Source organism: Anas platyrhynchos, chromosome 8, assembly GCF_047663525.1.
Source record: "Anas platyrhynchos isolate ZD024472 breed Pekin duck chromosome 8, IASCAAS_PekinDuck_T2T, whole genome shotgun sequence".
NCBI lineage: Eukaryota > Metazoa > Chordata > Aves > Anseriformes > Anatidae > Anas > Anas platyrhynchos.
This window is the reverse complement of record NC_092594.1, coordinates 26,103,158-26,118,230: the sequence shown is the minus strand read 5'-3', so window position 1 is coordinate 26,118,230 and position 15,073 is coordinate 26,103,158. Positions and strand designations below refer to the sequence as shown.

The 15,073-nt window shown below is 36.7% G+C and overlaps 1 protein-coding gene and 1 long non-coding RNA gene across 4 annotated transcripts in view; one reads left to right on the top strand and one right to left on the bottom strand.

The window, feature by feature from the left end:
* Positions 1-15,073, top strand: part of ADGRL2 (adhesion G protein-coupled receptor L2) — a 391,077-nt gene that overhangs the window by 108,976 nt on the left and 267,028 nt on the right. The window lies entirely within an intron of this gene.
* Positions 13,629-14,863, bottom strand: LOC106020380 (uncharacterized). 2 transcript variants are annotated; one of them, XR_011811159.1, is made up of 3 exons: positions 14,733-14,863; positions 14,555-14,636; positions 13,629-14,473 (listed from the first exon to the last, which is right to left on the bottom strand). It is a non-coding gene; the product is annotated as an uncharacterized lncRNA (long non-coding RNA). The 2 variants fall into 2 exon arrangements; XR_001195855.5 differs by having other exon boundaries at positions 14,729-14,850.

Here is a 15,073-nt window from a genome sequence, read left to right as displayed (position 1 = left end):
GTAAACAGGGTTCCCTCATTTATTTCCTAGTACTGCGTCTGTTACTGACATAACCTTTAGAAGGTGAAATATTCATGTGAAATATAAAAACAAATTAGTTTGCAATTACTTTCAGATCTTGATGTGAATAACTAGAGTCTCCTGAATATACTAATATATACTAATAAACTAATGATTGAGCTCTGTGGAATTAATCTGGATTTATGTATTCAGTCCAGTTGGACCAGTATATATGTATGCTTATTGTACTTGTGGTGTGAAGTTCTTATCCATCCACAGTTCTTAGAATTGTAATGATAAAATGCTTCTCTTTCTCCTCTTTGCTTTAGTGGAATAATTATTATCCAAGCTATTTTTTGGTTGTGACACTTAGCGGAGCTTAAACACATGAGAAGTAGGTGCTGATGCATACATTCTTGAAAACAGAACTGGTGAACACCCAGCACCAAGTGGTTTTAACACAGCAGAACGGTAGTTTTCCTCCCGCCTGCTGACATCACTCCATCCTCAAGCACCATGCAGCCCTGTCCTCTGCTCCATCCATGTTGTCTCTGTTCCATGGGAGATTGCTGAAACGAAACATGCATGTGACAAGGTGTGTGGAGTATGAAGGGGTAGAGTGCACAAGAGGAAGTAAGAATCCCCTCCCCCATATGTTTCTTTCATTGTCCTATTGCCATCATGCAAATACCTCCTGCCCCATTCAGTTGACTGCTTTATAACAATTGCAGAATGAGTAGCTTTTTGACAGATTTATATGAATTTATTGTAAATCTGCTTGCACTGCAGTAAAAACCTGACAACCAGAAGGACCTAGTGAGAGATGTTTGGTACTAGTTTCCCTCCTTCCCTGCCTCCTTTCCCCAACTGAGCTTATTTCCACATCCTATGGAGGACCATTCAAGCAAGAAAGCCCTTTTTAACCGTCATTCATGGAAAGAGTATTAGGCTGCATATAGTTGGACTGGCACACTCTCTGGCTGAGCCTCACTGATCAGATGAATTGTTGGAGCCAGCTATTTCTTACATGCAAACAGGGAGAACTTGTTCAGACAGTACAGTCACCCCAGAATGGCATGCAGGGATTTAGCAAAGTGCATGCATAGGACAGCCTTTTTAATCCTTGTTAGGCTCTTTCTACAATAGAGCACATTCAGGAATGATGAGAAATAGCTCTCAGTCTTTCACAGCCTGAAGAAAAACAGAATTTTAGAGTTTGTTGGGGTTGCTTTAAGTGTGTTTATGTTTTCTTTATGTTAATGTCCCTATTGAAATAAAAGGTTTCTTTTAAACTTTTCCTTAAGATGAACAATTCCATGTAATACACCCAGATTAACGCTTCCTGCCCTGTTTAGACTGAGCACATGGTAGTGACTAATGACCTAATAGTTACATTAATTTTATGTACTCTGGCAGTACTATCTTTGTTTGGGAAATTAATATTAATGTGAAAGTAAAACATGCCATAATAATTGTATTTAGGAGAGCCTATGTGTCAGATGAAAACAGAGGAAAATATACTTCACATGTATTCCAAGAGAGAAAAAGGGTTATTGGAAAATTTTCTGGAAACAAAGGGGGTAATCTTACAAACATATTTGTTCCCACTCTTCATAAGTAGGATTTGTCATTAATACATATGGTATTCATTTTCTCTTTAAAAAGAAGCACAAGCGATAACATGATATTTTGAAGAATATAAATCTGAGGTGGATATGCATTTTTGATCTCATTGACTTAAAACAAAATAGAATGACAGCAAAAAAACTTGCAGCTGAAATATGATTGCTTATGGGGTATAGTGACACGGAAAAGTGAGAATTACCAATAATCACATCACCTTAGGGCATTTGTTATTTGGCTTTGTCATTGTTGAGGTGCAAAAAGAATGAGAAATATTTTTATGTATTTAATTTTTAGTACATTAGGACACTTTAGATTAACAGTTATTTAGTTGTCTTTGTTCATAGGTGGTGATTTTTTTCAGAATGATTTTAAAACAGTTCATTGTGAGAATCAAACAATCTGTTTATTTGACAAATTAAACCAGGAAAATATAATCTTTTTAAAAAGTAATAATAAAGTTTATTTTAATTGAATTGAAAGAATAAAAAATGGCAAGCTTAACTGTCAGCATTCAAGTACCCGGAACAAAAATTAGCCTTTTCCAGCCAAATGTATGAATCTCGTTTTCATACTTCATATCTTTTATGGAAAGTGAGGTACTGAAAAATATTATTAATTAATATCATGTCTGACTCAAAGTTATGTTCAATATTTTATTTTACTGACAAACATTGTTGTTCCAATGTTTTGAAAATGAAATCAATCCTTCAAATAAATTACAGTAGCCAATCTCAACGGCACAGATTCTGTGAGAATGTTAATCTTCTGTTGAGTAAAGGGAAATGTATTTGTCTGGAGCCTATGTAAAAGAAAAAAAGGGTAACTGGAGAGTGAAAACATGAGATGGGGAAATATAAAAAATATAGAGTCAGTCCATTTATTAAAATAGTAAGCAACTATTGCTGCTTGTTTCTTCATTTTTATTGAAACTTTCCAAAAACATCCGCCACAGTCTTACATGTTTAACAAATTCCTTGTCCAGCACTGCCAGAAATTAAACAGGATCATAGGGATAATTTTTCTGTTCTTTAATTAATTATATATATATATAATTATATATATATTATATATGCATATATATATATATATATGCATATATATATATATGCATTCTTTAATATCATGATAATCTTCACATGCTGTTTTTGTTCTGTCACAGTACCTAAGAATGTCAATATAGTGGCAAATAAATTCTGATTCGTACCACTGCTACGTGGAGTGTACTTAAAGAGCCATTTATCTGGAATTAATTATTGTTATTAAATGTTTAGGATAAGGGCCATATCACCAATGAGTATTAATTGGCATAGATTTATCAAATGATAGTGAAGTTGGTCCCAGTTCTGACAGAAGAGAACCTGAGCAGGACTGTCAGCCTCTGCTCGTGCATCCTTAGGCCAAGGAGCCCGGCTGTATGTTCAGGGCCCAGCACAATAGCACCTGGCAGTTGTCCTGGCTGAGTGGCAATTTGTTTTAAAAGTTCAATCTAAATGAAGATTCTCTTAATTGACTCCAATACAGAGTCAGTATTTATAGCTGTAGAAAATTTCTTCTTTTATACTACCATTTTTACTCTTGCCATTCCTTTAGACATACCTGCACATTCCAACTCTTCTGACAGGACCATGTTACTTCTACCAGTAATCTGATGGATCTTTGGACACCCAGAGGAGTGATCATACCATTAGTTCTGACCAGATGCCCGAAATCTGATAGGTGGTCAAAGGGTTGTCAGAATCAACAGATTGGTTCAGCTCTGTTTGTTCAGTGGAACCCAACAAGTCAGGCTACTGCTTACAGAGCTGCAAGATGCCATGGAGATGCTTTGTAGTTCCTTGAAGTTTAATATGTAAGGTGAGCAACAAGTATTATGTATATATCTGGGAAAACTTCCAGTATATATGCTCTGTCTCTTCCCATGCAGGAGGGTTTGCCTCATGCTTTCATTCTTTAAATGAAAGTGAATTGTCACCTGCCATGCTGTGCTACTTGTTTAGTTTTCTCCTATAGTTTGTAGTGCAATGTTCTACATCAATTAAAAACAGATGAGAGAACAGTTTAGCTAAGAGTTTGTTTCCTTGTAATCAACTGCAAAAAAGACCAAGGTCGTGTAACAGATTTCTTCTTCACTCTCACTTAGCAAAGAAGGCTATGTGAATGCAAATTGCTTTATTGGTGGAGGGAATTAAAATTATAAAAAGCTAGGCTTAAAGAAGTGCAAAATCAGGACTGTGTCAGAGCAGGGACAATATAATTGTGGTATGGATTCCCATATGGGACTAAATTATCTAGATTTTAGTAATGTCAGCAGTTCTGTGTGACTGCTGGAATGCAGCCATTGTGCCGCATTTGCTTCATTTTTTAAGATGGTTCTGATTCTACACAACTTTAAATATGCAGAACGCTAAATTTGCTCTAGGTGTCATAGTGGTGCTTCTGTGATGCATATTTTTGCATGTTAATTTTATTTAATGGAAACATAAAAGCAGCCTCAAACATACCCTAATCCAAAGTCACTATGATTTTGATCCAGGTTATGGTGTCTTCAGGAAAAAACTGCTTACTTCTAGAGGCGTATATATCAAGGTTGTCTCCCTTTACAGTGCATTCCATTCAGTAATACTATTTTGTAGCAACTCAATAAAGCTGATAGTTTTTCTGGGTAATTACCCACAGCCCCCTGCAGGACAAATTAGCATTCATGACCTGAATAATGCTTACTAGAAAGAGTTCAATGGAATTTACTTAATCAGAATCATTGCTTTCTCATGGCTACACTATTTTTAATCTAGTCCCTATTGTCTGCTAATAGCAAAAACCCTGTTGGTGCCAGGTCCAACTTGGCACTGGGTATATAAGGAGAGAAAGATTATCCTTCTCAAAGGTACTTAGTGTAGTTTTAAAGCTTATGGGCTGTATTCTGCACTCTTTACTTGGACTTTGTGTAGGTAAAAGTGCATTGAAGTCAGTGGGAGATTTGCCAGATGACAGATTGTTGAATCAGACATTATGAAAAGAAGCATATATATGTTTGCTGGGCGGTCCATGATTTATAATTTCAAGTAACCACAAAAGGCTGCTAAAGAGGATTTTCAAAGGTGATTTTTCTTTTCTGGACTTGTGAGAGGAGGAAAAGTTACTGCCTGCTACAAGCCATTTTGTGGAGGGATGGGGGAGGGTTATTGTTGTTTTTTTAATTATCTCTGATGTTTTCTAAATTACATAAAATAGAAATAGCTATTGCTATGATGTTTTTGATGGTTCATGTTTTGGCTTCCACTTCCCAAGACTCTGTAGTATGTCAAGTTTAATACAACACAGGTGAGCCCTAGAATGACTTAACCAGATGCTCACTAAAAGAGACCAGAAGGATTGGAAAGATTTTCTGAAATATTACAAAGATTAGGTGCATACAAACACAGGCACAACCACCATCAACAACAAATAAAACCAGAAAAATACCAAGCAGGAAAGTTATGTGAAGTTGAACTACCATTTCTCATGAAGAAATTAATGTTTTAACTGTATTTTCCTTACCCAGAGTATGTGAAACACGGTAACAGGAAATGAGAATGAGACCCGCTCTGTGCAGAATTCAAAGGCTTTACTTGCCTGTATTTCTTGACCAGTGGCTTTGAACTGTGGCCAATGATTTTTTTGGCCAAATTCGTGACCAAAACTAGATGGTTAAAGAAATCATATAGGCTTGTAGTTCTCCAGTGTCCTGTGTCCTTTTAAGCAAAGGCCGTATTCAGTGTGTGCTTGTGCTGTAAGATATAGCTAAGAGCAAGTTTTAATGACTGATTTAATGGCCCTGGAAATGGATGTTGGCGGTAGGGATGCTGGAAATACAGGAAACACTGGAGGACTCTTCAGGGTCATAGTCTTAGTGGAAGAGGATATAGGAATGAGTACCAATATGCAACACACAAATAGCAGTCAGTACACCAAAAAATAATTTTCATTTTGTTGGATCTCTCCGGCTCAGCCTATAGGAATCAAAATAATCCCTGGTGTGGTTAAGCAAAAAAAAAAAAAAAAAGAAGAGAGAGAGCCACACACACACAAACTGAATAAAAACAATGTGAACTGTTGAGAAAAGAGAGACTCATCAAGGCCAAATTTATCCTCAGCTGTATGTCAGCACAATCCGGTTCAGGACAATCCTGACTTACTCGTTTTTGTAATTGTCAGGAGGTATTAAGTACTGCTGCTCTGTGAGGAATGAAGAAATATCATCACAGCCAGCAATACATTTTATTGTTCATAGGTGCAAAAAAAAAAAAGGGGGGGGGGGAGGAGTTGTCCTTCAGGTTTGCATTTTCTTTTTACCTTAACAGTAGAGACTATGCCAGGATGTTGTAGGCAGAACGTTTCCTCTCTACCACCATTGAAGAAATACGGTCTGCTCAAGTAAAGCAGCAACAATTGCTTCCTCAAGGAGACTATCCAGATCCAAATGCACTAGATGAAATAACGCATTAATTTATTTTAGATGAGCATCATATTGTTTATTTGAAGAAGAGATGTAATTACAGTGGAAAACTTAACACTAGCAGAATTTACAAAGAAGCCTTAGTCACTAAGGTGGAGTTTGTGTAGTCTGTTTGGCTTCAGTTGGCCTGACTCATTCCTAAACTAGACTGTGAAGCCTTCCTCTTGGATAATATCACCCTATCCCACACCCATCAATTATTTAAAACTGCTTTTCTGGATCTTCACATCCATCATCAAAGTAAAACCTTCCCAAAAGATGGCTAAAATCTGTTTCTAAAGCTCTAAATGGTCAGCCTTAGTTTTTATTTTTAATATTATTTTTTTTAATGGAAGCATGTGAATTCAAGATTAAATCTGGTTTTCCCTAGCTATACATCCATGTGCAGAGATGAATGCAATCCACTGAAAGGTTTTGAGACCAGCTCAATTCTTGATATAGTGTAGTTCTGAACACACTGCTTAGGAAGCCTGAATTTCACTTTTCTGTCAGAGTAACTGCTCTGATCAGGAAGCTGGGTGGGACAACTAGAGAAAAAAATGAGTGAGATATCTTCAGAGGAATTCATTTTGCTGTTTCACAGTGGTATTTCCTAACTCTTTACTTTCACTTCTACTTTTTACAATATGTTTTTAAACCAATCTTTCCCATTCCATCATCATATTGACAGAAATTATAAATTTTAGTAAAATGTGTTTGACATTCTTTTGATTTTGATTTCTAAGGCTAAACCTCTTAGTTCATATTATTCTAGCTAACATAGATAAGAGAAAACCTTGAAAATTTTCAAGACAAATGCTGAAAAGTAAAAGTCAGCAGATAGTCAGGCTCCAAGAACCTCATTTTTTTTCTTTACCATCAATGTAAGAAGAGGCCACACATGCAAAATATCAAATTGAAGTTCAAATTTGTTTATTACAATAATTAATTTGAACTACTTCAAATTAATTCAGGGTTATTTACTGAAGAAGGTGCATTAGACTTGTGGACATACTAGTGTGAACAAATAATGAAAGTAATGAAGTAACAGATAATGAAACTTCAGTAATTTGAAATGCTCTGTTTATTCCCTGTAGATTCAAAAAGGAAGTTTATTGCTAATGTTTAATATAGAACAATTAGAATCCTTCCATAGATACAAGTGCCCAATGGAGACTGCTTCAGTACTCAGTAATATTTGTCTAAATGGAATCACAGTTCTTTGCTTACGAATTGTTTATTTGTTCTGATGCAACAGCAATTAGAGTCACCCACATAGAAACTCTGAATGCTCTGACAACAATTAAACCTGCAGTAACACTGATAACTGACAGTAACTATGAATATTTCCTTGATGAGACTCCTAAGCCTGTGTTGCAGGGGTGTGCTGACCTTTCACATGAAACTCTGCAAGTTCCCTGCTGCTCACAGTCTGTGGATTATCAGACTGCCTACCTCAGGCTTGAACTGAGGCAGCAGCACATCTAGTTGATGTGAGACCATAGTTCTTAATTGTAGTCATGTACAAAGCAGAGACAGGGAGCACAGAATGAAAAAAGAAGCTTCTTAGCCACTTCAGAGAAGTTTACAGTTCCAAGGAATGAGGAACGGGAAGATATCGAAAAGATGCCTCTTACACTGGTAAATTACTGCAGTAGTTTTCAAACAGATAAGAATTAAATCCCTCCCTTCTGACTTGTCCTGATCTTGGATGTACCTAATGTCCTAGGTGGAGATAAGGGACAGGTATTGCTCATTGGAACAGGAACAGTGGGAGAGCTGTTCTGGCTTCTCAGGCAGCCCTGGGAATTGAGATGCAGCTGCTTGATTGGAAGTAAATAACTGAGAGCTTGGCATGCCTTCAGTCCGTCTCACACCTGGAGGTGTTATGGTATGCGCTTGTTGTCTTTTGTCCGGGAGATCCGTGTTATGGAGAAGGATGTTCACAGCCTTGTTTGTGGCCAAAGAAAGACAAGTGTGAAGCATCTAGCAGAGGGGGTGATGGTGGGTGGAGCTCTGCATGCCAAGGCTGCAATTTTCACTGGTCTGGCACATTTTTTGATTCATGCAATCCATCCTTTCCTAAGAATGGATATACAGTGTTACATTTGAAAAGCTTGTTCTTGTCATTAATAAACTTTATCAGTGTGTGTTCTGTTAAGATTTATTTATATTTTTCTTAAGGCCTAAATATATTTGAGTGGTTAGTAACAGAAACCAATGCGTTAGATTTGCAGACAGACTGACATAATGTTATCTTTGGAAAAAAAAATACAAGTCAAGCAGTGTAGTACATCTTCGATAATATTTGAGTGGGAGCTTTTTTATCAATAATGTAGCTTTGCCAAACACAGAAGTATGCTGGAGACCATGACCTTTGGAAAATAATGTTTAGTGACATTAATCTACATCTAATACAGGGTTTTGTATCATCAATTTGGTTTATATCTGCATTATTGTAGCATATAGTCTGTCACCTGCATTTATATAACATGAGACTGATTATTCCTTATCGTGCACAAAATGCAGACCTCAGGGAAGAGTTCATTTTGGACCATTTCCAGCGGTATGTGTAAGATGTTAGAAGCAGAGTACTGCTTTTAAGGCTATCGAGTGCAATTTGCACTCTTTTTCTCTTCAGTATGTCTTACATTTGACAAGATAATTGGCCCCCATAACACATACACGTCCTAAAACACATTCATTACAAAGCCATTGTATTGACATATAGATACAGATATCGGTGAAGGAATGTAGCTGGTATTCTTTATGCAGAAGGGTATATATGGAATATAGCTTCATAAATAAAGTAAAAGTTAGAGATTGTACTAAACTGAAGATGAAGAAACAGAACTGAGAACCCGGCACATCCAAGTGCTCCACTTATCAGAGAAAACAGAATGCTCTGTTTCACATAAATAGCTTTAAAGTGGTGGTGATCAGACTTTATTTTTAAATACAAAGTTTTTATGAATTTTGTATTATGTATTTGAGAATATTGTGTAGCTATGTTACTTATGCATGCAAAAGTACATACACATGCTTTGAGTGAATGTTTATACAGTGCTTTGAGTGTGTACCTTTTGGGAATATACACATACTGGAATACCCAATTCTCAGTAGTTTATTGTCTATTGTTGCTACAGTTCCACACGTTAGGGATATAAAGAATTTACATTGAAATATAAAGAAAAAAGTAGTCTTTGTATATTCCCAAATTACTGTCTCAGACTCAGTACAGAGCCTGAGTTCAACACACTTAAGAAAATATATAAAAAATAATTTCAAATTGATTTTGTTAATTTGTTTCACATAAGATGGTAGGCAGCTTAAGTTAACACTAGCTTTATGGTATTATAAAATATTATTTGTTATATTTGCTCTATTGCTTTTATAGTTATAATTGCTTTTTTATTTTTGGCAGTTTATAGCTTGTACCTTTATGACTCGGTAGCAAAACAAAAATGGGCTAGATGTCTCATATTCGACTATTCTGTCCTTTACACTGAACATTCTACACAGGTCTTCACATTCAAAACACCTAACAGATGTTTGCTATAGTTGTACATAGCTTAAACATTGTAAAAAAGGATTGAAGGATCAGTTGTGCTGTGTTGTACATCCTGTCTGTCTCTTAGGCTATAGTTTGATACAGTGATATAATCAAAGAAGATCTCATTATGTCAGCATCTAGATCTTGCATTCCAGTTTGGTGAGAGCAGTATATATGACAAATAACAGAGCAAAGCTGGTCATGCAGAAAGCAATCATTCCCTTTAACCTCTGTGATGAATCGTGTTAGGTAAGCTGTGACCTGCTCTTCCTTCAGAAAGCAGTGTGCTTATATCCATTCATAACACTAACAGTTTATCCATTGGGAAACATTATTTTACATTATTTCCACAAAAGTAATTTCACATAATGTGAAGTAAACATATATCAAAGAGAATACTACATAATATTTTTCCACTGAAGCTAATATTGTGCAATTCTGAATCTGGATGGAAAGAAATCTTTCTTTTAAAAAGGCTGTATTTGCCTGGGAGATGCACGGCATTCCTCTCTTTGGCAGCTCTAGGAATTATACCTTTGCTCAGTGGCCTTGATTTGTAGCTGCAGCTAAAAGCAGCTCTGTTCAGTGAAGGTCATTTTTGTTCTCTCCTAAACCTAATACAACATGAATGAAATCAGTGACCCAGCATACTCAACAAAATTTGTTTTGTAGGAAGGAGTTCCCAGCCAGCCACCCTTTATTCAGGCCTTGCATTTGCAACACCAGCTGTAACAACAAGGATCGAGCATGTTCAGGCACCATTATGCTGCCTTGGTGCTACTGAGTGACAAGACCGTGGAGAAGGGTAGAGGGTTTCAAGGTTGCACTACATTGGTGCAGCCCCAAAGTCTGGCTAAGCACAAAGTGGAAGTGAAAGATTGACATTCTGGTGCAGTGACTCAGGGCGCTGCTCATTTAAGGCCAGGTGTGAAATATAGAGCAATGGAAACTTGGAGGGACATTTCTTAGGTTAATGATGGGATGCTGTTTTAAAGTGACAGCTTTACAAAGACAAAGAAATATTTAAACACTTTTTGTTTTCAACACTGGCATCTTTAAATAGCCATTTCTTTTTACTGATGCCTTGAAACCATGCCTTTTTTTCTGACTGCTTCTCTTGCTGAAATTACTGCTGTACTTGCTACATACAGTCAGGAGGATTTTCCAATGCACCCTGTGCTGGGCCATCAGCTGATGTTCAGAGAGCATGTAATTTTTCTTTAGAATGTTCTGATTCCAGCTGTATGTACTTTTCAGCCTGTAACTATGTATATATATATATATCAAGGACCAGGAAAGTAACTAATGCATTACAGTGTGATTTAAAATTATATGGACCTTGATATTATTTACAGAAATATGAATCTATGATAACTCCAGTGAAGGTGGGTTTGCATAAAAATAACTGGGAGCCCACACACACAAATAAGTGACTTGGAGTTTTACATCCACAGACTGTTGATGTGTATGAACTGTCTGCTTGCATGCACTTGAACTGTTGTATCTGAGTTAGCTTAGCCTGGGAGGGACAAGGTCCCACAGCATTTTCTTAGTGAAACTTGGGGCATGTGAGGAACTTGGAATAAGTTTTTATTTTGCCAGCTACATTATTTCTCTGTTGTAATACAAAACATGTTGTAGACCTATGCTAACAACAAAGATCTAGGAATATACAACTAGCTCAGCACCGAGCATTTAATTTGAGTGTTCAGTTGTTTTTCCTGGGACCAGTTAGGTGTAAAACTGGACAGTAGCATTGCAAAGGTAGCAGAATTGCATGTGCAAATTGCAGTAATTATACGAGAAAATTAAGACTATGTTACAGATTTCTTTTTGTACATGTAGACACATGCATGAAGTTTAGAAAATCAGTCCAGAAATCTTAAAGCACAAATGAACCACACAGATCAGTAAGCAAACAGCCTAAAAATTCTGCTGTATATGATGTCATCCCTTTGCTGTAGGTCAGAAATAACTTCATGCTGTTAATTATAGGTATTTATCATAGTTCATATGATTTTGTGGGGCCTTGACAGTGATCAAAGGTGGTTCTTTGGACGCCTGTCATCAAGAGAGCTAGTAATTGTGGAATAGCTTATTTACTGAATCTAATATGCCATTAAATAGACTTATTTTACCCTTTTCAGCAGTTAATGTAGTTGATAACAGGACAGTTTGTTTTAGTAAAGTTGATTTGCTGCAGTCAGGTACAATAATTATGAACACTTAGGTATACTATAAGTTTGCACATTAACACATGAAAGTTGTATTACAGCAACTTTAAAAGCCTGTCTTACACTGGTAATCGGCAAAGAGTTATGAATTAAGACAAGATAGCCTGTGAAAACGTAATTTTAAAATGAATAACAAATATAACAAAAATAAGACTGTGAAATCATTATCATACATGCTTACAGTACAGCCAAACTGATTCTTGAAACTATTGTAAAAGGAGCTCGAAATTTAAACCTCAGACAAACATGCTGCATTTGAGACATGATGACTGCTTTTACAAACCCTAGCAAATGTACAGAAAAACAAAACAGAGAGTGACTTGAACTGGAACAGAGAAGCAGATAGTGCTACTATTAGATTATATTACAGGTGGGAACTTCAGTTTTTCCCTGTTTCTCTGAGCCTGAAAGTCTTTCTGTTCTAACCTTGCACCTGGATTCATCCTCCTTGCTTTGAATCCGCCTGCACTCTGCCTGGGAAAACCATTTATGCAAAGAATGACCTCTCTCCAGGCTTTGCTGCTTGTTTGTGGTGCAGATGAGTGTGCCAGTTCAGAGCCCTCTGTTCAGTGTTGACTAAGGCCTTGAAGAGTTCTTCAGCCCCACTAGGCCACAGAAGAGCCTATTGAGACTGTCAGCCTTTTTTCCTGCCAGCTATTTTTTTTTTTTTATTAGGCTGATAAACTCCTGAATTGTTGAAAAGCAGCTGCTCTGAGGAGGATTTAGCTAATTCTCAGGGCACTTCTGGGTGTGTGGGAGATATATTTACGTCTGGACTACGAAGGTCCCTTGCATTGTTAGACCTAGGTGACCTCTTTCTAGATCAAAAAGAGGTTGTTGGAATGCAATTAAAATGCAGTGTTACTTTCCTGTGAAGCCCCAGTAATCCAATCAACAATTCTCTTTCCCCATCTTTGTGTCAGTTTCTCTGTGTTCTCATTTTATTTCTGTTTCAAGTGTTGTTTGTGCTGTAATTTGGTTCTGCTTTTTCAGAAAATACCTCAGATAGTATTATTGAAACTCTCCTTATTTAAAAAAAAAAAAAAGTGTCCTGTCTTCTACCAGCCAGTTCTGCAGAGGTTCAAGCTATTAATTTTCACGTATTGCTCGAGTAAGCAGAACTATGTGCATTTGATTTTTCCCTAATAATCTCAGATGTAGTTTTGTTGTAATGTAGTACACAATTCATATTGATTAACATGTCTGTAAGTGAGATATGCATTTTACAGACACAGTCCAAAGTGAAGCATGAAATCGAACTGTAAATAATTACATTTTTTAAAAGGGTTGGCTTTTTTTTTTTTTTCAGTTCTGTGGCAAAATTTGTACTTACTGAAACAAAGGTTTGATTAAAACTAAAAACAAATTTACATTTGTAGGAGTTTTAGCACTGTTGTTTTCAATTTGTTATATGCCTTTACCTGGCATGCTATTTCACCCTTCATGACACACATCAATACCTTCTTTATGTCTAGCTATTACCACTCATTTAAAAATCTATTTTACATGATTCTTTCAGCCAAAAATGGACCATAATGACATAGAATAGAGCCTGTGCTTCATAAATTCTCCAGGAATCAATACTTTGGCTGGGAATTTGTCAGTCTCACAAAGTTATGCATCATTAAACTTTACTATTATTACAGTGGACTCTGCTTCAAAGTTCACTACCTAGCTGATATTGGATGAACCCATTTAAACCAAGGAAAAGATACAAGACACAAATGCTTCTGCACTGACATGTATTTATCCAGATAATGTTTAATTTATGAAATATAAGTAGGTCTTAAACTGATTATTGGTTTATGGGCAAAGTTCAGCAATATCATTGTTAAAGACTATAGGCTGATTACAAGTTATTGGCAAATGACTTTAAACTGAATCCATTCAGATTATTTCAAATATGACTTATTCTGCCCATAGGATCTTATACATTAATCACACAACAATAAATGTGAGCACAAACATCCATTTGAATGCAGAACATTTTCCAGCCAAACCACATTAGCAGCTTTCTTATTGTTATTAGCTATAGAGATTTTTTTTGTCCTTATACCTATTTGTAAAATGGGTTTTCTCAGTAAAAATACAAGTATTTGTGCAAATGGAAGTATTTGTTGCACACTGTTGATTGTGTCCTGTGCCTCAGTATTCTGTGTGAAATATTTTAGCTTACTAAGAGCAAAGATTTTTACATGGCTCCCAGACAGAATAATGAACAAGTAATGAAATTCAGGAATTTATGCGTGACACACAAGAGGAAGACTGTTTATTTCTACTGCTCAATATTACTCTTGAATACTGTAAACACACCCACAATTTAGGATCAGTTTACAGAAGGGTTATAAGCAGAGGAAAAGCTAAATTCCAAAGATTATTTGTATGCAATAAATGAAACAAGCTATATTTGTCTGCCTCAAATGCTTGCTTGACTGACCAGTTCTGGGATTTGAAAGCTCTCAAGCCCATTTGGACAGCCTTCCTCTGCTCCTTCACAGTGCTCCTGATCCAAATAACAGTCTTCTCATCTGAGAGTACTTGTACTGGCACCCATGGACATCATGCTGTACTGACTTCCTGTGAGTACTTGAGAAAACACTTAAAATCAGGTATAAATAAATGCAAGAATTAACTGAATTAACTCAAAGGTTTTGTGGTTGTTCCTACCTACATAGAAACATGCAAGGTTCCAGTGAAATCACAAGCTTCTAAAAATGCAGATGTTTTTGTTAGTCCCTCAAGAAGTCACCTGCAAAAAGATAAAGGACAAAATCAATGGTTTGTTGGCAGGCATGTACCCAGGCACATGTCCTTCCTTTGCTCTCCTTGGGATTGCCACACCTGCCTATCTGCTGCCTCAGCATCCTCTCACACTCAGGAGATCAAAAAAGGAGAAAACAAAAAGGGTCGTTAGTTAAGAGGTGCAGGTGTGAAGAGGCTTTCTAAGCCATAGACTTGGCGCACCTGCTCCAAGGAGCATTGCTGGGAATTGGGACAGGTGTTCTGATCTCCGGGCCTTACCACGCTTGCAGGGATTGCCAGGTACAAATGCTGCATATTGTGTGTTTGCAGGAGGAAATAATTTAGTACTGGTCTCACTGCATCTTTGTGTGGTGATCCAGTGCACTCACAATGCAGGGCAAGTTATGCAATTGTGATCTCTTGCACAGCTGTAAATAAGCTGCA